General features: G+C 46.7%; 1 protein-coding gene across 1 annotated transcript in view; it reads left to right on the forward strand.

Moving 5' to 3' along the window:
- Positions 1–21,380, forward strand: part of LOC121165609 (zinc finger protein 621-like) — a 55,761-nt gene extending 34,381 nt beyond the window's left edge. Inside the window, exon 5 of the transcript XR_005885299.1 lies at positions 20,947–21,380. The gene's annotated coding sequence lies outside the window, so the exon portion shown is untranslated. The remainder of the gene's footprint in view (positions 1–20,946) is intronic.
- Positions 21,381–22,570: the final 1,190 nt, after the last annotated feature.

A 22,570-nucleotide genomic window follows, 5' to 3' on the forward strand; every position in this document is an offset into this window, starting at 1 on the left:
CTTGATGCAGGATGGCCTTGAGAGGTGACAGCCAGGTAGAGCTGGGGTCCTTGGTAAACCAGGCCATGGAATGTTCTATGTGTTTCACCAAGTCCTGGTTCTGTTTCAGGGCACAACAGCATTTGCCCAGAGGGAATCATTAATCAGCCTGATCACCTTAATTAAAGCTCTCCAATATTATACTGGGAATTTATATCTATTTGCAAAAGCTACAGTTGCAACTTTTAGGATGATGAAGCTCAAACTCTGAAATTTCATCTGCAACTCCAGGGCAAAATAGTGCATAGGATGACTTTGAAGGGCTTATGGGACCTTTGTGTGTGTCAAATAATTGCGGCTAGCAACACCACTGCCATTACCACTACTAATACTACATAATAGCAACCACTGCTGCTGCGAATCAGGCACTGTGCAAAGTTCTTTCCCTGTGTTATTTCATTTAACATAATAGCCATCCTATGTGGTAAGAATTGTTAACTATATTTTATACTGGAAACCGATGAAAATCGCCAGGTAAATAACATGTTAAGGAGCAGAGCTAGTGAATGTCACGGATGGGACTGAATTCCTTTCAAGTCCCTGTCCTCAGCCACGCCACCAAGATACCAAGGTTTCCTTATGTTTCTCTCACCTTTGGAAACACATGGCATTCCCACAAGGGTCTGTGCCAACTCCTTCACTGATAAAGACAGTGTATTTTTGGGAATGATTTCTGCAGCACATATCTAAGAAAAGCCTCTGCCTGGATGAAGTGATCAATAAAGATGTCACCTTACATTACCTGACAATGTCAAGTGCAGGATGGGCCCCAGAAGGGGTCAGCACAAGGATTCTGGTGCTGTGTCTCTTGGTTGCATCTTCCTGTGTGGAGGCTTCCTCAACCAAAGTTCAAGAACGGCTGCAGCTGCTCTAAACTTGGCTCTTTCTTCTCTGACAGAGAAGGGACTGAGTACTGGGAGTGCTCTCTTTAGGGTGAGGGAGTTCCCTTGCCTGAAACCTTCAGAAATTCTCATTCAAGCCCGGACAGGGGTCTCGATGGTTAGCTTAGGCACAGAGGTGTAGGCTTAGGCTGGTTGGATTCTTTAAGAGCACTGTACTCCCATTCCACTTCCAAGATTGGGATACATTTTTCTGCAAACTGCCTGGAAACTACACAGTAGGGATCAGATGAAAATGATGTGGAAGGTAGGCAGATTGGCTCTACAGGACAACTGCAGACTTTCTGCTTGGGGACTCTGTCCTCTCCCGTCCCCTTCCCTCCTGTCTCTCTTTCCCCTCTGTCCATTTTCTTTCGTACCTATTCAGGCATTTGTTGGGCTGGACAGAGCAGCCTTTTGCTTTCTCCCTGTCATTGCTTGGCTACGTTGGCTCGCAATTAGGCCTGTCTTCTGTAAACCTATGTGCATGGGTGCAGCTCTCTGTGGATTTTGGTGGTCCTTGACGCTGACAAGCCCAGCCAGGACCTCCCTGACTCCGTACTGTGCGCAGCCCTTCCCACAAACACCTTTGCCACAGGTCACCCTTCCCTCTTCCTCTTTTGGCTCTGTTCCCTATTAAGCGAATTGCTATAGCCAAGTAGATAGCCTTGAGTGTGCTGTGCTCCTGTGGGTAAGGTGGATCTATGAGCCGCTGCTAAGTGTTGGCTTTGAATGCTGTTGTCTAGAATTGAACTGGGCCCACAGTGGACTCTTGATACTGTGACAGTGGGCATATCTCTTATTCCAAAGCTGTTCCTGTGTGACTGGCCTAGGACTCAGGGGGAAATACAGACCATGCCACCTGCAAAGGGGCCTGGAACAGAGTAGATACTGAGTATGTGGAAGCTGCCATTATCTCTGTCACTACTTCTATTTTACTTCTTTTTGTAGATCAAAAGTGGGCTTGGTCACTTAGGATCTAATTATGTGCCTTAGATGAATAAAGGCACTGGGCATTCTTTGCAAACGAATGTGTTCTTCAAGTTTGAGTAGTAGCAGTTTGCTTTGCCCATACCTTGTTTTATAGAATGAGTAGGTGATTTTAATAAATGTCAGTTGAATATCCATTATGCAGAGCCCTGTGTTTGATAACTTTCAACCTCCAAGGAGCTCACAGATTTGTCAGGGTCACTGAGCAGTGACCAAGGAAGTACAATAAATGCTGCTGTACAGGTCAGTCCAGGGTTCTCTGGGAGCTAGAGAAGGGCAGCAGACTCTGTGTGAGTGGGACCATGAAAGAGGACCGTGGGTACAACGCTTGCGCTGAGTAGAGGCAAGCAGTGGCAGATCGCATACAACCTTGTATGCCATGTTAGGGATTTGGAATTCATCCAAAGAGTAAGTCTTTTGTGTTGATGCACAAATTCACAGCTTTTGCAGTTGCATTGTGGACAGTGGGCTGGAGGGACCTGTCTCACAGGAGAGTGTTACTGTAATTCAGGAAGTATCCAGCAAAGGAAAAAGAATTGACACATTCCAGTGAGAGTTACGAAGTCAAACCAACAGGGTCGGGTGATTGATCGGACTGAGAAGTGGCAGGAAGAAATGTGCAGGTCTCCCCAGGTCTCTGGAGCCACTCAGAGGGAGTGAAGGAAGCTGTGCACTTAGCAGAGGAACAAAGGCTCCACCCACTCAGAGAGGCCTCCCCATGACGGTGCTGTGGACATCTGGCTCTCGGGCTGAAGAACTCACCATCGGTCACATTTGCTGCACCCCTCTTCCTGTCCATGGGAAAGATGCCTGGGCCAGCAAGACAAAGTATGGGTGCCTACGTGCAGGGCGTGGAGCAGTGTTGTTCTGTCTAGCATGACAGGCAGCAGCAGGGTTCCTGTCTGTGATTTTGTGGCATTAGCTTGGTGTGACTCAGAGTGATTTGAACATTTGCTGATTTCTTATTTGGCTGCAAGACAGTACATCCCTTTGTCTTGTCCAAATATTAATAAAAAATAATCTGCATAGAACCTTGGGCACCTTTCTGGGAAGGTCTAAAGGCTTCGCACGGCTTTTGCTGAGGAAGAATTGATCTCCGCAGGGAAGGAGCTCCTCTGCCGAGGACATGGAGCTTGCTGATACGGAAGGGAGTGGTGCTCAGGTTGGCTCAGCTTCTGTTGCAGAACCAGATGCTAGCACATCTCACTCTGCCCAATGCTAAGGCTGCGAGAGATTATGTCATACCCACCCAAAGTGGTACCATGCTGCTTCCCAGGGTGTTGCTTTGCTGCCACCTTCCAGGCTACTCACTATGCCTTGTTTGGGACAAGGAGCAAGAAGTAGAGCACAGTCTAGATGATGTGGTACAGGCGCAAGGCTAGGAGTGACCTCTCCTCAGCTTCCAAAACAGCCTTTGAGTGAGACATTCCCTCTCTGCCTAGGTAGGAGGCCCTGGAAGCTGAGAGAAGCTAAAACCTGGTACAGAATCATCACACAGCGGGTCCCAGAGCTGAAATGTCAGCCCTGGAGGGCAGATGTTAAAGCCCGTAGGATACAACGCAGAGAGAAGATGAGACCCTCAGGAACCTAGGGCAACAATTTTGGTTCCTTCTGTAGAAAGAATATAGGACTCAAGGGCCTGCCCAGTTGTACAGAGTATCAGCAAACTCTGTCACCAAGACTGAGAGGGGAGGCAGGGTCAGAGGGGCCGCCAGGGACTGAGAGAGGCCAAGCCCACCAAGATGAAATGAAATGACTGTTATGTATTAATGAGATCCTTGAAGGTGACACAGATGAGAGCTGCCAGAAGTTGCATATGTGCTTTGTATGTATGTGTGATCTCATGTATTATTAGTTTGAAAGGCACAGAGAGAGAGATGTGCCCCATCTGCTTGTTCACTCCACACATACAACAGCCTGGGCTGACCTAGGCTCAAGCCAGGGTCTGGGACTTACACTGGGTCTCTCATGTGGGTGGAAGGGACCCAGGGTGTGCATTAGCAGGAAGCTGGAATCGCAAGCCATGCACTCTGATAGGTGCAAGATTCTGAACTGCTATTCCAAATGCCAACCTTTTATTTCACGTTTAAGAGTGCAACTACCCGATGGCTGGGCAATGTCTTCTTTTACAGATAGAAATAAAGAGGTGAGGCAGTTGGTCCAGACAGACTGCCAAGTAAACTGTACATCTAATCTGACCTACGACCAGGCAGTCTGATCCAAAGGGCGTCCTTCTGAGCACACGGTCTGAGAGCACTCAGCTCAGCATCCATTAATATCAGGGAGGAAAGAAGGGTGCTCAATGTTGTTGCTGTTATTGAACAATTTAGAAAACAAAATAAGCAGAGAAAAGGAGTAAGCAGAATTAGGGCTGGGCAAATCTTTGCTCATGATATTGTGAGCAAGGAAAAAATATAACAAAAAAGCCATTCAATTGAAAAACCGTTTATACCATCTAATTAGAACAGGAGGGCCATATTTAAAAGTAGTAAGATCAGAGATTTTTTTTCCTATTAGTAATAACTGCTTAGAAATATCACTTGAAAAAAATCTCGCTGAAAACAGGAATATAAATATAAAGTTCTTAGGGATAAACTCAACAAGAAATATACAGAAACAACATCTAAACAGACAGCAAACATTTTACTTAGAGACATAAAAGAAAAACAGGAAACACCGACGTGAGAGTGAGAAGCTTCAGTGCTTGAAAATGTATTTCCCGTTATAATGGCTGAGTTACAATTCTGTTACCTCTATGTAAAGGTATTTTTAAACTTTGAGATGGTATGTACCTGTGGAGTGACCAAAATCTTCCAACTAATTGGTGTATTTCTTTTAGCTCTATTTTTACTATGAGATTTTAAAAATTGAAATAACACCTGTCTATGTTCGTGATTAAAACGTCAAATTGTACAAAAAGATTTGTAACGAGAAAGAACTCTGTCTTGACGTTCCCCACACCCGCCTACATTGAGAGCTCTGATCTTCAGGGATACTTACCAACAGCTTTAGTTATTTTGTCTGAGTGTCACCTCTGTATTGTAAAGGCTGTAATTTATAGACTGATCAAGCGCTCTGTCTCTCCCCAAATCCCCGGGGTAACAGCGGTAACAGCGCCATGCTGAATTTTCTCTGGGTCTTATTTGTTTCCACTTTGTTTCTCCTTAGTTCAATAATAGCTTCTTTTGGCTTCTGGTTTTTTTTTTTTTTTTTTTTTTAAACAAAAGATGTTATCTGCTCTGCCCCACTGTCTCTCCTACTGGTTTCTGCTCCCACAGTTTTTATTCATACTTTCTGCATTGCCTAGGTGGAGTATGTTTGTTTACTCACCCCAATATCTTCTTGTTTGTCTCTTGGTCAGTTTTAGAAGTTAAGAGGCAGGCATTTGGTATAATGTTTAGAATACTGCTTGAACTGGTTGGGGATGGCACTGTGGCATATAGTAAGCTGAGCTGTAATCTGTGGCTCCAGCATCCCATACAGCTGCTGGTTCATATTCCAGCAGTTCCACTTCGGATCCATCTCCCTGTTTATGGCCTGGGAAAGTAGCATAGAATGGCCCAAGTGCTTGGAACCCTGCACCCATGTGGGAGACCTAGAGGAAGCTCCTGGCTCCTGGCTTTGGATTGATTCAGCTCTGACTGTTTGCAGCCATTTGGGGAGTAAGTCTGCTAATGCAAGTCCTCTCTCTCTGTCTTTCCTTCCTTCTGTATCTCTTTCAAATAAAATTAGAATCATATTTGAAAGATTTACTTATTTTTGTTGGAAAGGCAAATCATATTTTACAGACAGGAGAGAGAGAAAGATCTTCCATCCACTGGTTTACTACCCAAAAGGCTGCAATGGCTGGAGCTGTGCCGATCTGAAGCCAGGAGCCAGGAGCCCCCTCTGGGTCTCCCACGCGGACACAGGGTCCCAAGGCTTTGGGCTGTCCTCCACTGCTTTCCCAGGCCACAAGCAGGGAGCTGGAAGTGAAGTGGAGTAGCCGGGACACGAGCCAGTGCCCACATGGGATCCCAGTGCTTGCAAGGTGAGGATTTAGCTGCTGAGCCATTGTGCAGGGCCCGAGCAATTTTATTATTATTATTTTTTTTTTGAAGATACTTCTTGGACTCCCTGCATCTCTTGTTTCAGTGCCTGGTTTGAGCCTTCAGTCTTGTCCTGACTCCAGCTTCCTGCCAGTGTACACTCAGGGGCAGCAGGGGATGGCTCAAGCACCTGGGAGATTGAGCACCAGATTCCTGATTTCTGCCTGGCCCAACCTCTCATGTTGAATTTTTTTGGAAAATGAACCAGTAGATAGGTCTCTTTGGATTTTTGCTTTTAAAATAAATACATTTTAAAAATGTTTAAATGGTTAAAAATTAGTAGCTAGAGATGCCATTGTTGTGATGTAAAGCCAGCTAGCACTTGTGGTAACAGGACATTCCCTGAACAAATGTTCCCTTCCTTCCTTCCTTCCCTTCTTCCTTCTTTCCTTCCTTGGTTCCTTCCTTGCTTCCTTCCTTCCTCTTTCTGGAGTAAAGAAAACAAAACAAAACAAAACAAAACACTTTGCTTTTGCTTGCCCTTGTTGGTTTTCACTCCACATTGTCCTGGGAAGTGTAACACGTCTCAGATTCCACACTGAGTTACCAGTCTTCCGTTCGTCCTCTCTGCCAGCTCGATTGTGTCCTGTGGCCTCTACCAACTATTTCATTTTACTGGGGCTCATATGTTAATGTATTCCTAAAAAAAACGGCCGTTGGGGGCCTGGCACAATAGCCTAGTGGCTAAAGTCCTTGCCTTGCACACACTGGGATCCTGTGTGGGCACTGGTTCTAATCCTGGTGGCCTGGGAAAGCAGTAGAGGATGGCCCAGAGCCTTTGGACCTTGCACTCATGTGGGAAACCTGGAAGAAGCTCCTGGCTTCAGATTGGTGCAGCTCCGGCCTTTGTGGCCACTTGCGGAGTGAACCAGTGGACGGAAGATCTTCCTCTCTGTCTCTCCGCCTCTCTGTAATATATCTGACTTTCCAATAGAAATAAATAAATAAATAAATCTTAAAAAATAAAAAAAGGGCCATTGGGAGGCCATTGTCTCACTGCTACATGAGTATAAATGACTTCATTTTGCTCTAGTACATAATGACTTTAGTTTCCGCTGATGCTCCTTTCCTGGGTGCTGTATCTCAGCCTGGCAGAAGTGTAATCTCCTGATTCATTTTTTCCTCCCCTTAATTAGCTTGTATTCTTTTGTGAAGGTGATTTTTTTTTCATTATCAATTAGGTGTAAATTAATGACTCAAGAAACTTGGAGTTGCTGAATCTTTTCCTTTGGCCAATTTCAAAGTAATTGGTAAAAGTGTTGCAGCTCAGATTAAAAAAAAATGTTGTATATGTGTATAATGAACTACCACTTGGTCATTAAAAAGAATGAAATCCTGTCTTTTGCAACCAAATGGATGTCATGAAGACCATTATGCATAGTGAAATAAACCAGAAACTCCTCCCCCATTAAAACTAGTCAAATAGCACATATTTTCTCTGATCTGTGGTAGCTAATAAACAGAGTACAAAGAATTAATGTGTATGAGTAAAATTGATCTCTTGGCATTTGATTTTTGTTTATACCCATATCTGTGTTCCTCCTGGACAGTGGGCTTTCTGCTTTGTAATTGTTGAACTCTTTATCTAGTATAATACTAAGCCAATGATTATAAAGTAAATTAAAAATATGTTATTACAAAAATTGTGAAATAAAGGCAGGGGGTGGGAAGGGTTAGAAGTATTATGGCATTTTTAGAAGTGTATGTGAAATCTGTTCTCTTTATATTAATCTAAGAAGCTGTTTTTTTATGTCAGTTGAACATATCTGTGACATAAGCAGTCTCCTGTGATTCCCAGATTTCTTCCTCTTGGAGAGTCAGAAGGACAGAGAAGGGCGGAGGATCCCATGCACCTCTGCCCGGGGCCTTTGCATCCGTGCAGCTGGAGAAAGAGGGCAGGTCATTCTTAGCAAGGAAACATCCCAGCTGTCCCCTCAGGTGGCATCACACAGGGAGTGTCCCAGGCACAAGCCTGAGCCACGGTCATGCTGGCGTTTTAAAATTTCATGCTCCAGATGTTTTTAGAATAATTGCTGTGCCCAGAGAAACTGTGCCTGCCTCAGCAAGGGCTGCCTTCTCCTTGTGTTCCCCACTAGCCCTGTCCTTGTCCGGGGCTTGTGTAAAGGAGAAAGATCCCAACTGACTCCCTGGTCCTATTCAGTTAATCTGTTGGTTACAGTGAATACCCCTGGGTCCGGCATAGCTCGGAAGGAGAAAAAAAGGACATGTGCAGTGTTTTGTAATCCCCTTCTCTCTTGCAACAAAGATTGTAATTTTTGTTTCAAAGGAACTCTAGCATACACAGTCTGCCTTGTTTTGTTTGTCCTGGGGTGAAAAATACAACGAGTAAAACAAAGCAAAAACAGCAAAATAGAACAGTACCACCTCTGCTTCTGTTCTGGATCCTGTGCAAGGCACGGCAGCTGATGTGGTCATGTCCCGGTGTGGGTGAGCCATTCCTTGCCGTCCAAGACAAAGTTTCTGCTATGGAATCCTGATGCCCTCCAGGAGTCTCCGTCTGCAGAGAAAGGACGGGAGGCCACTGGGCTGGGTAGAAGTCCTGCACAGTGTGAGCGTGGAATGGGCAGCCCCGTGCCCACTCCGCTCACCTTGGCACATCTGTGGCTCTGTTCACCTCCACCTGCAGGATGGATCGGGCAGGGCTCAAGGATAAGGCACCATGTGGTCATGGATGTGAAAGCTTGGTTTTTTTCATAGGCAGCTATTCCTAAGTGGGAGGAATTTTGGGGAAAACGCTTCGCCCAGACCATCCATGCCTGTCCAAGCCACAGGAACATTTCCCTTTTAACTTGGGGGGCAAAAAGACTCCAGAAAGGCAGAATCAAGGATAGGTGTTTGGAGTAACTGTGGGGGCGGTGGATCTCCCAGGTCTTCCTCGGGGATGAGTAAGCAGAATCCGGAAGGGAGTCTCCTTGCCAGAGATCCAGCTTGCCCTGACTCTCATGGACATTTCTGCTTTCAAAATGGAGCTTGTTGTGCATTTTTTGAATATTGTAAAAAAAAAAAAAAAAAAAAAGAACTGCAACTCTGCAGAGAAAGTTCCATCCTCCAGTTCAAGGAGGGAACTACTGACTCAGAAGCTGAGAACCCTGCTATGTGCATAGCCACATTTTACAGCCCAAGCTGCACCTGTGATTCTGTCTTCCTCTACATCCGTGTGTTAGTCATTTCTTGTCTTGTAAATTGGTGTCACCCGCAGCTTCCCAGGTCTGCCCAACATTTACGTGGAATCCCTTGTCTGGAACTTGGGGCCCCTCTTCTGTCTCCTGAAACGCTGAATGAGACCCTGTGTGGAGCTGCTGCAGCCTTCTCCCCCCTGCGCTCTTCCTTGCCAAGGAAGGGGGGATGCAGGTGGGGGTCCCCCTCCTCTGAGGACAAACCATGGTGACCATTCTCAGAGGGTGTCAGTTTTCTTCCTGAGAAGGTCAAGTCCAAGACACCCGGAACTGGCTGTTTCTATATCCCAGCCTCGTTTGTTTCTCCTCCTCTTTTCATTTTTGATGACAATGTGATGGAGACACAGTGAAACGCAACCATCCCATTCTCACAGCATCACATGATTGTCACCAGCACCCAAAGCAAGAACTGAACATGCCAGTACCCCACAGAACCCAGCTCTGGCCTCTGGGCCTGCTGCCCAGGTTGGAGCTACTCCTCCGGCTAGTTTTGGAGTTATCACTCCCCATCACATTTCCTAGCCCCTCCACCCTGGAGATGTCACTTCATCACTCCCACTCCACCCTTTTCAAAGAGGTCACTGCCCTGACAGAACCCGCCTCTTTCCTCTAGCTTCTTGATTCTTCCCAACTCCATTTTCCAGGCCATCCATCCCTGCTTTGTGCTAGACCCAGTTGCAGACCCTAGCTCTCAGCAGTAGGTTGGGGGGCCAGGGGAGAGGGAGAGGGCTTAGACCGCATCCCCCCTCCCCCCACAGCCCTGACCCAGTCCAGAAAGGGTTAAGCTCAGGCTAGCGCCAGCTCCACACAGTTAATCCGGGACTCTCCGCACTGATCTCGGTGCCTGTCATTTGCATTTCTCTCCTTTGTGCTGGCTTTTCTTCTTCCTCCCTTTCCCCGGGCCCAGGCGCCCACATTAGCATACCGCGCCCGGCTCGCCGGCTGCCGGGCCCCCTGCTGTGTGCCAGTCTGTGCAGTCTGCAGGCGCCATCAATTTTTCAGCACTTTTCTCATTTCTCATTACAGTCAGGCCCGTGCGCTCCCCACTCGACACCCTCCTCACCGACCTGCCTGCGAGCGGGGCGAGCCAGGGGCTGTCACGTCCCTCCCTGACTCTCCCCAACATGTACCCGCTTGTTGAAGCTCCCACCATAATTAATCACAGTATTAATCCCGGCCAAGCCTGTCTTCCTGAATAATTATGTCAACACGCTTGGGTGCCTGAGCCCCACAGAGATTTTTTGCCAACCTTGAGAAACGGGACCGTGTCCCTATAGCAGGACAGCCTTGCTGTCTCAGGGCCCTCCTACTGCTGCTGCCCACTTGTGCACCTGCTGGCACACACTCTTGCCCCAAATCGTATATGTGGCACAGGAGCAGCATGGCAGGGCTCACAGGAAATAGCATTCCTTTTTAAATAAGGAAACATGGCCTCACAATGAAGTTATCTTTAGGTACCAAAGTGGGTGGTTGTCATAGCGATTTGTGCATTATTAAGAGTGTTGTTCATCCTGGCAGCTAATCTTATAATGAGGCTGGCTCATTATCTGGGTGAGGCCAAGTTGATTTTTTTCTCTCCCTTCTTTTTGGGGTGGGGGCTGGGGTGCTAGCCAGGTCCCAGCTCCATTTTCCAGCTGGATCCCTGACTCTCAGTGTTAATCTTTTATTTGGTGACCTCCATCTTCCATACTCTCCTAGGAAGGAAGGTGGGACAGGGTAGGGCTCCTGGTGCCTTTGCCTGGGGTATGCCCCATAGCTAGATGTCTGCTGCAGTTTGTGAAAAACCTTTCTGCGCCTGAAAGCATGTTGTTCCAGACAGCTGGGCAGATGGTCAGCAGTCAGTGTCTGCTTTCCTGAAGCACCTGTCTCTCCTGCTGCTCTTCTCAGGAGAGCAGTGTTAAGGGCCAAGTAGCACCTTTGGCGTCATGGCCATCACTTCAGCAGAACTTTTTATTTCCCAGTGGTTACCTCAGTTTTGTGAATTTCACGATTCATTAAGAACCTACTCATCATCCCGAGCTTTTAGTGCTTGGTGACTCCCACAGTGAACTGCAGATGCCCAAATCATTTTCCTTTTGGGAACTGTTATTGTCCATGATGCAGTTTTGTAGGTATAGGGATTCCCCCTGTTCCCTTCTCTTTCTCTGTCCCCATTCCCGCCCCCCCACCTCTTCCCCGTATTGTTACAGTAGTAGAGTCCTTTGGTATGTCGATTTTCCAACAGTTAATTTTCAGATTGGAGTTGCATGTGTGTGTGTGGGGGGGTTGTTTTGCAACTGTTTTCATTGCCTCTGTTTGGGTATTTTTTTTTTTTAATTGCAAAGTCAGATATACAGGGAGGAGGAGAGACAGAGAAATCTTCTGTCCAATGATTCATTCCCCAAGTGATCGCAACAGCCAGAGCTGAGTTGATCCAACGCCAGGAGCCAGGAACTTCTTCCAGGTCTCCCACACAGGTGCAGGGTCCCAGGGCTTTGCGCCATCCTCAACTGCTTTCCCAGACCACAAGCAGGGAGCTGGATGGGAAACCGGACTGCTGGGATTAGATCTGGCACCCATATGGGATCTTGGCATGTTTGAAGTGAGGACTTTCAGCTGCTAGGCTACCATACCAGGCCCCTCTGGTTGTTTTAAGTAGGTTGTTACAGAAGTCTTTTGGGCTGAAGTTCAGAGATCAGGCTGCCTATGATTTTCATCTTTCCCCTGTCTTTTTAAATGAAGCTGCCTCTAATTTTGCTCACTGATTGGGTCTACAAAGGGAGAGGAGAAAGTGCCAGAATATGAGGAAATCTGCAGCAAGAAGTGCTTCCCCACCACCTTTATCGTTAAGTGCCCCGTGGGCAGCACCAGTGAAACACAAATGCGCCTCCCCCCGCCCCATTTCCAGTTCCCAATTCCCCCAGAGCCACCACTGGTATGCACAAGGAGACTTCACAAAGTTCATGGAACACGAAATGGAAAGTTTGGTGCTAACATTTTTGCAATCTATGCCTAGGATTTTTTCCTTTTTTTTTTTTTGTAATATACATTTTCCATGAACTTTCTAAAGTGGCTTCATCCAGTAGCCCACTGAAGGAGCAAGTTTTCTCAAACACAACTTTCCCACCTTTCCATCACATGGGGACTAAGCAGAAATGCAAATTTTGGGGTCCCTTAACACCGCCTGCTCCTCAGCTAAATAGAATACACACTTTTTCTTTCTTCTTCTTCTTCTTCTTCTTCTTTTTTTTTTTTTTTGGTATGAGCTCTTTGGTTTATTTTGTTTGAAGTTGTGTTTCCTATTTAAAAAGCAATACAAGGATATGGTAAAGCTGGTTAGAACAATGAAACAGGAAAATGGTCCCTCATCCCCAGTCCTCTGTCTCCTTAGGGACTCTCATATGTTTCAGCTTTTGTGTATTTTTCCAGAGATATTCTGTGCATGCATATGTATGTAAATTCCTTTAAAATCCACAAATGGCAGCATCCCAAATACACTGCTGCTCCGCGCCTTCTTCCCGCGCAGTGTGTCCTGGGGATGGTTTCACCGCCAAGCATTATGCTCTTCATTTTTAAAATGGCTACACAACGTATACTTTGTGAGACAGAGTGTCTTTTATATTTTATTTAAATAAATTAAATTTTGAATTATTTTTTTTTTGAAAGAGAGAGAGAGAGATCCTCCATCCACTGGTTTGCTTCCCACAATGACCACAAAAGCCAGGGCTGAGCCAAGCGGAAGCCAAGAGCCGCACACTCACCCTGTGTTTCCCACAGATGTGGCAAGAACTCAGTTCTTTGAGCTGTGACTGCTGCCTTCCAGGGTACACCCTCGGAGGAAGCTGGGTTCACGAGAGGATCCAGGACTTGAGCGCAGGAATTCTGGTGCGAGATATGGGCATCCCAAGCGACACTTTAGCTGCAACCCAAAACAGTTGCCCTGTGTTACGGGATTCAGATAATATAAGCACGTCTGCTCATAATCTGGTACCTTTCTCTGCTCAGGCTTTAAGAATATCATCTCCTAAATCTACAGCAACCCTTGGGGAAAGGGAGGCAGCAGTTTTGCTTTGTTTTGTTTTGTTTTTCAGCCCTGTTTTTAACCACAGCATTGTCTATATTAATTTGGATCCCCCAGTGGCAGAATTTATGACCACGATTCCAGTGGTGATGATTTGTCTGGAAGAGGATCCCAGGAAACTCTTGTTGGGGTGTGGGGCTGGGAAGGAAGGAAGCCAGTAAAAGGCAGGCATTCAGCAAGTCCCCACACCAGGCAATTGTAGGGAGAAAGGACGTGGTTTCCAGTCATAACATCACTGCTGACTGCTCGGGGGAAGTGAGAGTGCTTTCCCCTCCTTCGCTCTGGCCTGCTTCATGGAGCCAGGTGTCCAGAAACTAGAAAAAGCCTACAGCCTACAAAGGGGGTGTGGCTCTTGGCATACCAATAGCAGCTGCAATAGAGCTGGGGGTCAGAGCTTCCAGAATCTTCTCTTACACTCAAGAAGAGCCAGATTTGGTGCAAATTTGGTGCTGGAAGGCCAGATTGTATCTGTAGCTCTTTTTCTGTTGATGGGTGACCTTGGTAGTGTCAACCTTGGGTCATTCCAAATTTTGCAGCTCTCCTTTCCTCACCTGGAAAATGGAGCTGTTATACCCATCTCTCAGGATAGCTTAGGATTAAATGAGAGTTTCCAGCTTCAGGAAAAGGCTGTTAATATAGTGGCAGCCAAGCCCCTGGAAAGGAAGGCAATGAGCAGCCTTCAGAAAGTGCCCAAGATCACCCCAGTTAGTAAGGTCGCAGCCCTGGGCTGTAGCCGTGAAGGCTGAGGTCAAAGCCAGGTTATTCTTGATGACACCAGGAGGCCAATAATAAGAGGAACAACATGATTCCAGGAAAGACAGTGGCAAACCTGCCAGGGTTGTGGTAGCAGGACTGCCGTGTCTGTCCAAATAGCCTAGATTAGAGAGTCAGAAAAATTCTTCAAGGTTGCTTCAAGTTTGGCCATGACCCCCACAACCCATTTTTTTTTTTTTAAAAGAGAATGACCCCAGAAGCTTTGGAAAGCAGATGTGGAGGTGTATGTGTGGGCCCAGCCACTCTGGGATCTTACACATCCTTTTCCTCTTTGGCTCACTCCCAGCAGGAGTTGGGCCTTCACTTAAGATTCTTGCAGGTGCAGTGTGGGGAAAAACAAAAACTAAAACCAGTTTGGCACATTCCTGTTTTGAAATTTAAATTTTAGTTAATATCTAGCAGATTAGATACAATTGTTTTTTAGATTTATTTAGTTTTATTGGAAAGTCAAATATACAGAGAAGAGGAGAGACAGGGAGGAAGATCTTCCGCCTGATTGTTCATTCCCCAAGCGACCTCAATGGCTGGGCCTGAGCCATTCTGAAGCCAGGAGCTCTTCCAGGTTTCCCACATGGGTGCAGGGTCCCAAGACATTGGGCTGTCCTCAACTGCTTTCCCTGGCCACGAGCAGGGAGCTGGATTAGAACAGGCACCCATATGGGATCCCATTATGTTCAAGGCGAGGACTTTAGCCACTAGGCCACCACACTGGGCCAGTCATTGGATGTAGGCGCCCCAGGCAGCATCATTACCACTGGGCCAGATGCCCGTGTTGGTAATAGGCTCTTCTTAAAACACAAGTTTTTATGCTTGTAATTAGTTTTTTTTTCAACACCTCAAATTGTATTTCTTGTTGCATATATTTCCAAACAGTTATACTTCTTTAAAGCAGTTTCAATGGCCATACATAAATATATATCCACAAATAATATCCATCCATAAATACATATATATATATAAACACATATTGTATCTTGGTGATTATAATGGTAAAAACCTTTACACTGAACATGGTGTTTAATAAAGTAATGAGAAAATTTCACTTTCAGAAGAATCCTTTTTGTTTATACTAACAAAAAATACAAAGTTGTGAGTTTGAATATTCCTGCTGTTGTATTCAGAGTTAAACGTGAGCCAGATGCCTTGGCGTCTGGGACAGGCAGCCATACCTATGCTGCCCTTACCTAGGTCCTGCTGTCTTGGGCTTCTTTCTCTCCAGGACGACACGTTTTACACTTGGGCTCATGTACCCCATTACTTTAGGGATTGGAAGCCAAACATCAGTGGATCGCTTTTCCTTTCTCCTCTCTCCCCATAATCCAGTAAAGTCGGGATGTTCTTTAATTCATTGCTACAAGTGGTGAGAAGTGCATCCATACTTGCCAGAGCCAAAGGCACTGCAGCAGGATAGGGTTGTGCCCAAGGTCATGAAAAGCAGTGAGGTGGCAGTCCCGCCTGGTGTGAGGAGCAGTCGTTAAAAATGGGCTGACTCAGTGGAAAGACTCCCTCAGGCCTTGGAGCAACTGTGTGGACTCTGGAGCCCACAGCCCTGCTCGGGGCTTTTTGTCAGGCCCACCTCTCCTCCTCTTCCCCAGCTGTGTTTAGCACAGTAGCCTTAGCTGCAGTGGTGGCACTCAGGTTGGAGCCACCTGCAGTGACATGGCAGTGTCTGAACAAGGCAGGCCCCTCCTCATTTGCAATGCAAGCCTCGCGACAGCGACAGCTGACAGTGCCTGGAGCTCAGCCCTGGTGAGGCATCAGTTCCTCCTTTGCTTTGGAGCCTCCTTGGCCTGGTCTGTCATCCTGCACTGCCAGTCCAGCTTGAGTCCCCTCTGTGCTTGTTCTACTTGGCTTTTCTGTTTTTGTTTTTTCATCTGCGGATGTTTCCTTTTTAGGGGATCACCTGGGCTGCTTGCTCTGCAGGAACAGTGCATCCTATTTCATGAATCACCTGGTGTGTTGGTCAGTTCTTTTTCTTTTTTTTTTTTTTTTAAGGTTTATTTATTTTTATTTGAAAGAGTTACACGGAGAGGAGAGACACAGAGAGGTTTTCTGTCTGTTAGTTCACTTCCCCCAAATAGTTGCAATGACCAGAGCTGAGCTGATCCAACTCCAGGAGCCAGGAGTTTCTTCTGTGTCTCCCACATGGATGCAAGCGCCCAAGGACTTGAGCCATCCTTGCATTCCCAGGCCATAAGCAGCTGGAAAGTGGAGCATCTGGGACATGAACTGGCGCTAGCAGGCAGAGGATTAGCTGGCTATGTCACTGCACCAGCACCAGTTTGTCAGTTCTTATTACAGTCAACACGTAGAACACACAGGACCCATTTATTGTCTTTGCTTTTTGGTATGTGGGGCGGTGAATGTTGTTCTGTTTTGGATTCTGGGGTGTTGTGGGGTCTCTCCCTCTGATCAAGAGACTCCTGGGACCTTGCCCTTGTCCTGTCAGATGGCAGGGGCTCAGTATACCCGACTGGACAAGCCTCATGCACTGGAAGCTTTTGTTCACTTCATTCATGTCCACTGATATTCCTTTGTGCAGAGTGAAATCTATGGCCTAGCCATTATCTGGGAGGTGAAGATGTATACCTCTTCCAGGGGTCATGCTGGGGAACTGGAGTCACATGGCAAAGATGTGAGCACATCATGTTGTGTCAGGGTGATGGAATCATCCTTTTCAGCACCCCGTGAAGTCTGGGAAAACCAAACATCGACTTCTGAGGAGATAAATTGCCTTGTGATAGAAACTTTGATTTCTTTCTTTCTTTCTTTTTTTAAGATTTATTTATTTTATTGGAAAGGCAGATGTACAGAGAGGAGGAGAGACAGAGAGGAAGATCTTCCGTTCGATGATTCATTCCCCAAGTGACTGCAATGGCTGGTACTGCACCGATCCGAAGCCAGGAGCCAGGAGCTCTTCTGGGTCTCCCACACACCAGTACAGAGTCCCAAGGTTTTGGGTCGTCCTTGACTGCTTTCCCAGGCCACAAACATGGAGCTGGATGGAAAGTGGAGCAGCTGGGATTAGAACCGGCATCCATATGGGATCCTGGCGTGTGCAAGGCGAGGACCTTAACCATTACGCTATTGTGCTGGGCCCAGAAACTTATATTTCTGTGGAATTGCTGGGAAGTGCCCCGTCCTTTTAAAAAAAGATAACTTTTTTTTTAAATTGGAAAGACAGATTTATAGAGAGGAGGAGAGACAAAAAGATCTCCCACCCTCTGGTTCACCTTCCAGTTGGCTGCAAGGGCTTGAGCTGAGCCTTTTCGAAGCCAGGATACAGGATAGTCTTCTGGGTTGTCCACATGGATGCAGGGCCCCAACACTTGGAGCCAACCTCCCATGCTTTCCCAGGTTACAAGCAGGGAGCTGGATGGGAAGTTGAGCAGCTTGAAAGGGGGAGCGGTTAGCCAACTGAGCCATTGCACCGGGCCTGGCGGGTGTCCCTTATAGGCAGGTTAACAATCAAAATGCTCCTTTAGTCTGGTTTCCTGTTCAACAAGCGTACAACAGCCCAGAATTTAGGCTCCACTTGCTCCCTGTGGAGATGTCCCCTTGTGCAGGGAACCCTCTGTGTCCTGTGTGCTGTGACTCTGTGTCCACCAAACAAGCAGCCTGGGAGGCCTGGGCAAGCACTTTAGTCACAACTGACTCCAAACTGCGGGCTGGGGCAGCCTGCTGTCCTGTCCTGTCCTGTTCTTTTCTTCTTTTCCTTTCCTTTCCTTTTCTTTTCTTTTCTTTTCTTTTCTTTTCTTTTCTTTTCTTTTCTTTTCTTTTCTTTTCTTTTCTTTTCTTTTCTTTTCTTTTCTTTTCTTTTCTCTCCTCTCCTCTCCTCTCCTCTCCTCTCCTCTCCTCTCCTCTCCTCTTCTTTCCTCTCCTCTCCTTTCCTTTCCTTTCCTTTCTTTTTCTGTTTCTTTTTTTCTTCCCTTCCTTCTCCCTACCCCTTGCTCCAACACACATACTCAGGAAAGAAATGAGCTGCTTTTTTGTTTGCTTTTGCTTTCCAGAAGTATCCTTGCCAGCCAGCCACATTGGCTAAACCCAATGTAAAGGAGATGGAAAGAGTATGGAACATGTAGAATGATAGAGCAGTACACGGTCTTTGAAGAAAGATCCTCTTTTTCCCCTGGGAATAAGCACATGAGTCACAGTTGCCACAGGTTGCAATCAGAGTGAATGCCAAACCTCGTCGGCTCAGCAACAGGAGCTGATCCTGAGCATACAGGCCCCGAGTGATCTATGGTGATTACTGCTCTAGGCAAGGGAAGTAGATGGCATGCTTTACTGCTGCCCAGAGTCCCTATCAGCACGGGTTTAGCTTGAGTTCAGACTCAGACATTGGTTGATGGGAGTGTATGCTTTACCATATAGCCCTACATTCTCAACCTCGCCATGACCTCGTCATGGATGTAGCTTCCCACTCCTTGACTTTGGCCTTGGCCAGTGACACATGTGTGGAAAGGTCTTCTTCATATATGATCTTAAGAGGTCTTGACTATTTTACAATAGGTAATTATATCCTCCTTAGATTTGACCCTGGAATAAATATGTGTGCAGTACCCAGGAGGCAAATCAGAGTGAGGGCCCAGCAAGCTGCACCCACAGCTTGAGACAGAGCACCCAGCCAAGGCCAGCCTGATCCACCAAGTGCCAGCTGCCCTGCAGACCTGTAGACACACAGATGTGCACATGGGTGGGTGAGAATGAGTGGGTATTACTGAGTTTCTGAGCAGTTGGCTACATCGCATTGTTGCAGCAGTAGTTAGCTAATACTGCCACAGTGCACTGACCTTGGAGGGCTGCTGTGGTTGGGGTACAGGAGGCACCCCAGCAGAGAAGTCATTCTCTTTTTTACTTCAGGGCTAGGATCTGCCTGAAGGAGAAAGTGTGTGACTCAATTAAGATACAATTAAGATCCTCCTCTGTGGTCTCCCTTTTATCTACTGTCCTCATTAGCCAGGTTCCTTTTCTTCTCACTGCTGTTGCATGCTGATGAGTGTGTCTGTGGCCCAACTTCTGAACTAGAGATGTCTGAGTAATTAATTTGGATTTAAGCTCCTCTAACCAGCCCTTGATAGACCCACAATTGAGTGCACTGGTAGGCCTTGATTTCTCCTGGGCATTTTTTTGGGGTGTTTAGAGGTCAAGAGTCATTTGGTACCTGTCTATCTGAAATCAGTCTCAAAGTGGGTTTTAAAAAATGTATGAAAATGTACCGTTGTTTCAAGTGACTTGACTTACTCCTGGGAACCCCCACCCGCCAAAGCTATGAAGCCTCTTTTGCATTTCAGCTCTAGGATTTGTTCACACAGCATTTCTCCCTCATGAAAGTGTGAAATATTGGCTGGGTGTGAGGCTTAGCTGGAGCTCAAGCAGAATATGCAGGTCTTGATAGAAGGCCCTTAATGGCTTGAGAAAAGTTGATCAGGAGGTGGAAGTAAAAATGTAATTCCAAAATACAGGTGAGGAATTCACCTCAGAGCTAATATACACCCTTGGTTTGGACATCATTGTTTTGGAATCCATAACATGTTTTCCAATTTCTTCTGTCTTATTTCTCCCTTTCAATCTCCTCTAATGCCTATTTCTAGGTTTCATCTGGCTTGAGTAGAACCATTTTTGCTCTGAAATCCTGTACAATGGCTTTTCTTTTCTTTTCTTCTTCTTCTGTTTTTTGCAAGTGCTCTACTGAGAAATACATTTTGTGTATTGGTTCCTAAAATACACTCAGAGTTATGATTTGCAAGTGTTTTTTTTCCAGTACTCCATGTGTTAGAATCATGATCTCTATGAGGCGTTGTTGAGAAGTGATGGGATTTTTAAGAGGGGAGCTTAGTAAAAGACAATGAGGTCATGGGGCACTGCCTTTGGAAGGGATTAGCATAAAACCTGGTTAGTTCTTGCAGGAAAGGCTCTTACAAAAGAGTAAGACTGGCTTTTCCCTGCTCCCTGTCAAAATGTCCTCACCAGAATCTCAACAAATGCGGTTGCCTGATCTTGCATTTGCAGCCTTCAAAACTATGAGCTCAATAACACACCCCCCTTTTAGATTTATTTTATTTTTATTGGAAAGTCAGATATACAGAGAGGAGGCCACAACGACCAGAGCTGATCCAATCTGAAGCCAGGAGGTCAGAGCCTCTTTTGGGTCTCCCACATGGATGCAGGGTCCCAAGGCTCTGGGTTGTCCTTGACTGCTTTCCCAGGCCACAAGCAGGGAGCTGGATGGAAAGCGGGGCTACTACTGAGATTAGAACTGGTGCCCATATGGGATCCTGGCGCGTGCAAAGTGAGGACTCTTGCCTGCTGTTAAGCTACCATGCCAGGCCCAACCCTCTTTTCTTATACATTGCCCAGACTCAGGTATTTTGTTATCGTAGTAGAAGGGTCAAGACACTCTCTTTTCCCCAAGTCCAGTTTGAAGCCTCATTCTGTCTTAGCCTGGGTTCTCCCAGAGCAGATGGTGAAATAAGTATCCATATTCAAGGAGTTTGAGAGATGAGGCCATAGAAGACCTCTAGGGCAGTGGAGACATGGCTCTGTCTTGGTGGGGACAATGACAAGTGATTTTGTTGGAGTTGGGTTCGAGCTGGCCCAAGTGGTCCTCACCTCTTGGCATTCATGCCCTGTGTGCTTTTCCCCCACAATGGGAAGATGTATGTAGTCTGTCTGTCCAATAGGACATGGCCTCTTGCAAGCAGTTTCTGAGATGGCGTCATCATCTCCCCCTCCTCCTACTCATGCCGCTGTATAATTCCTTTCCCAAGACTTCAGGCCACTTACAAGCAGTAAGGAGCGACTCACGTCTAGCCACTAGGAGCTGGCTAAGCTGATACACATCTCTTAATGAGATTCGCTGCTATAAAGACTCTGGATTTCTTACTTGTGCTTCCTTCTTCTCTCTCTTCTGGCTCCAGGGACAAACCAACTGCTGTGCTCCATGTAAGCTGTCCTGTGCAGAGATCCATGTGGTAAAGAAGCGACACCTGCAGCCTACAGCCCCAGAGGACCTGCACCTGCCAACAGCCAGGTGAGTGAGCCTGGTGCCTGCCACTGTGGTCAGTGCCTGAACTGCAGCTTTGAGAGCCTGAATCAGAGGCACCCTATTAAGCTGTGCTTAAACTCGTGAACTCACAGAAACTATGAGCAAGTGGCTTTTTTTTCCCCCTCAGCTGCTCCATCTTGGAATGATTTGTTATGTAGCAGTTGACAACGAACAGAGCACTTGACTTTGGAGGCCAGGTCCTAGCTGACTTAGCTGTTCCCACTTTGATCTCCATTCGTTTGGATTACTAACCCTGGGGGAAAGAGACCACAGATGATGAGGACATGAAAGAAGTCCTCCAGGTAGTTCTCTGTGGTGGTGGTCGGGGATCTCCTGACCATGGTCAGGACCAACCAATCAGATACACGAATGAACCTTCTGGGGAGCAGATTGTTCACCCCAAGCTGCCTCAGATGACGTGTGCACTGCAGTCCTGTGAGTGACCTGGACCCAGAGCCACACAGGTAAGTTGCGCCTGAATATTATCATCCACAGAAACTGTGAGATCAGAGGTAATTGTTGTAGGAAGCTGCTGCGTTTTGGAGTAAATTGCTCCAAATTGGGACAAGTCTTGGGACAATTTGGAGTAAATTGTGCAATGAGACAGCTTAATAGTACGGTGTTGAACCAAAGACTGAGTAATTCTACCTAAGAAAGGAGCTGGAATATTTATGCACCAATACCCATCCCTCAGTGGGCGATGGCTGCTTCCAGGGCTGCAGATTCTCCCGCACTTGCTTGTTTGCAGAGAGGAGTTCAGTGGTTCGAGGAAGGCAGCAGGTGAAGAGATTTGAGTGCTGGCAGGTGGAAAGAGATGCATAGTCTTCACAGGCCCAGTTGACTCTCAAATGCAATAAAAATCTTATCTCCACGGCTGCTTTCCCTTGGGCAAGCTTTTAGCAGCTGTCCTCCTGCCAGGTTCTGTGCTTCCCCCGACCTGTTGTTCTTGGTAGAGGAACGAGAGAAAGGACAGCAGCATCTGTTTACCTAACTGTGTTTATCTGCGGTTCAGCCTCTGTTGCGCGCTGGGGATTCCTGGGCTGTTTCTGGCTGGCTGCTGACACTCTCCATGACAGGAGTATAAAGGTTAAACCTCAGGGAAGGCATGGTAGCACAGTAAGTTACGCTTCCATTTGCAGTGCCAACGCCCCACATCAGGGTGCTGGCTTAAGTCCCTGCTCCTGTGTCTGGGAAGGCAGAAGAATAAGGCCCAAGTACTCGAGCTTCTCCACCGATGGTGGGAACCTGGGTGGGATTCTTGGGTCTTGGCTTTGGTTTGGCCTAGTCCTGATTGTTCTGGCCATTTGAGGAGTCAACCAGATGACAGAAGAACACGCATGCACACTCTCAGATCCACCCACCCCCTTTTGTCTCTGTTACTCTGACAAGTAAATCAATCTTTTTCTAAAAGGTGAAGTTTCCTTGCATATTACTTATCCAGGTCCTTGGAAATTCTTGTCTGGATGGGAACTCATCTCTTCCAGCTCCACTCAGCT

Source organism: Ochotona curzoniae, unplaced genomic scaffold, assembly GCF_017591425.1.
Source record: "Ochotona curzoniae isolate NIBS_2020 unplaced genomic scaffold, NIBS_Ocur_1.0 contig_908, whole genome shotgun sequence".
Classification (NCBI taxonomy): Eukaryota; Metazoa; Chordata; class Mammalia; order Lagomorpha; family Ochotonidae; genus Ochotona; species Ochotona curzoniae.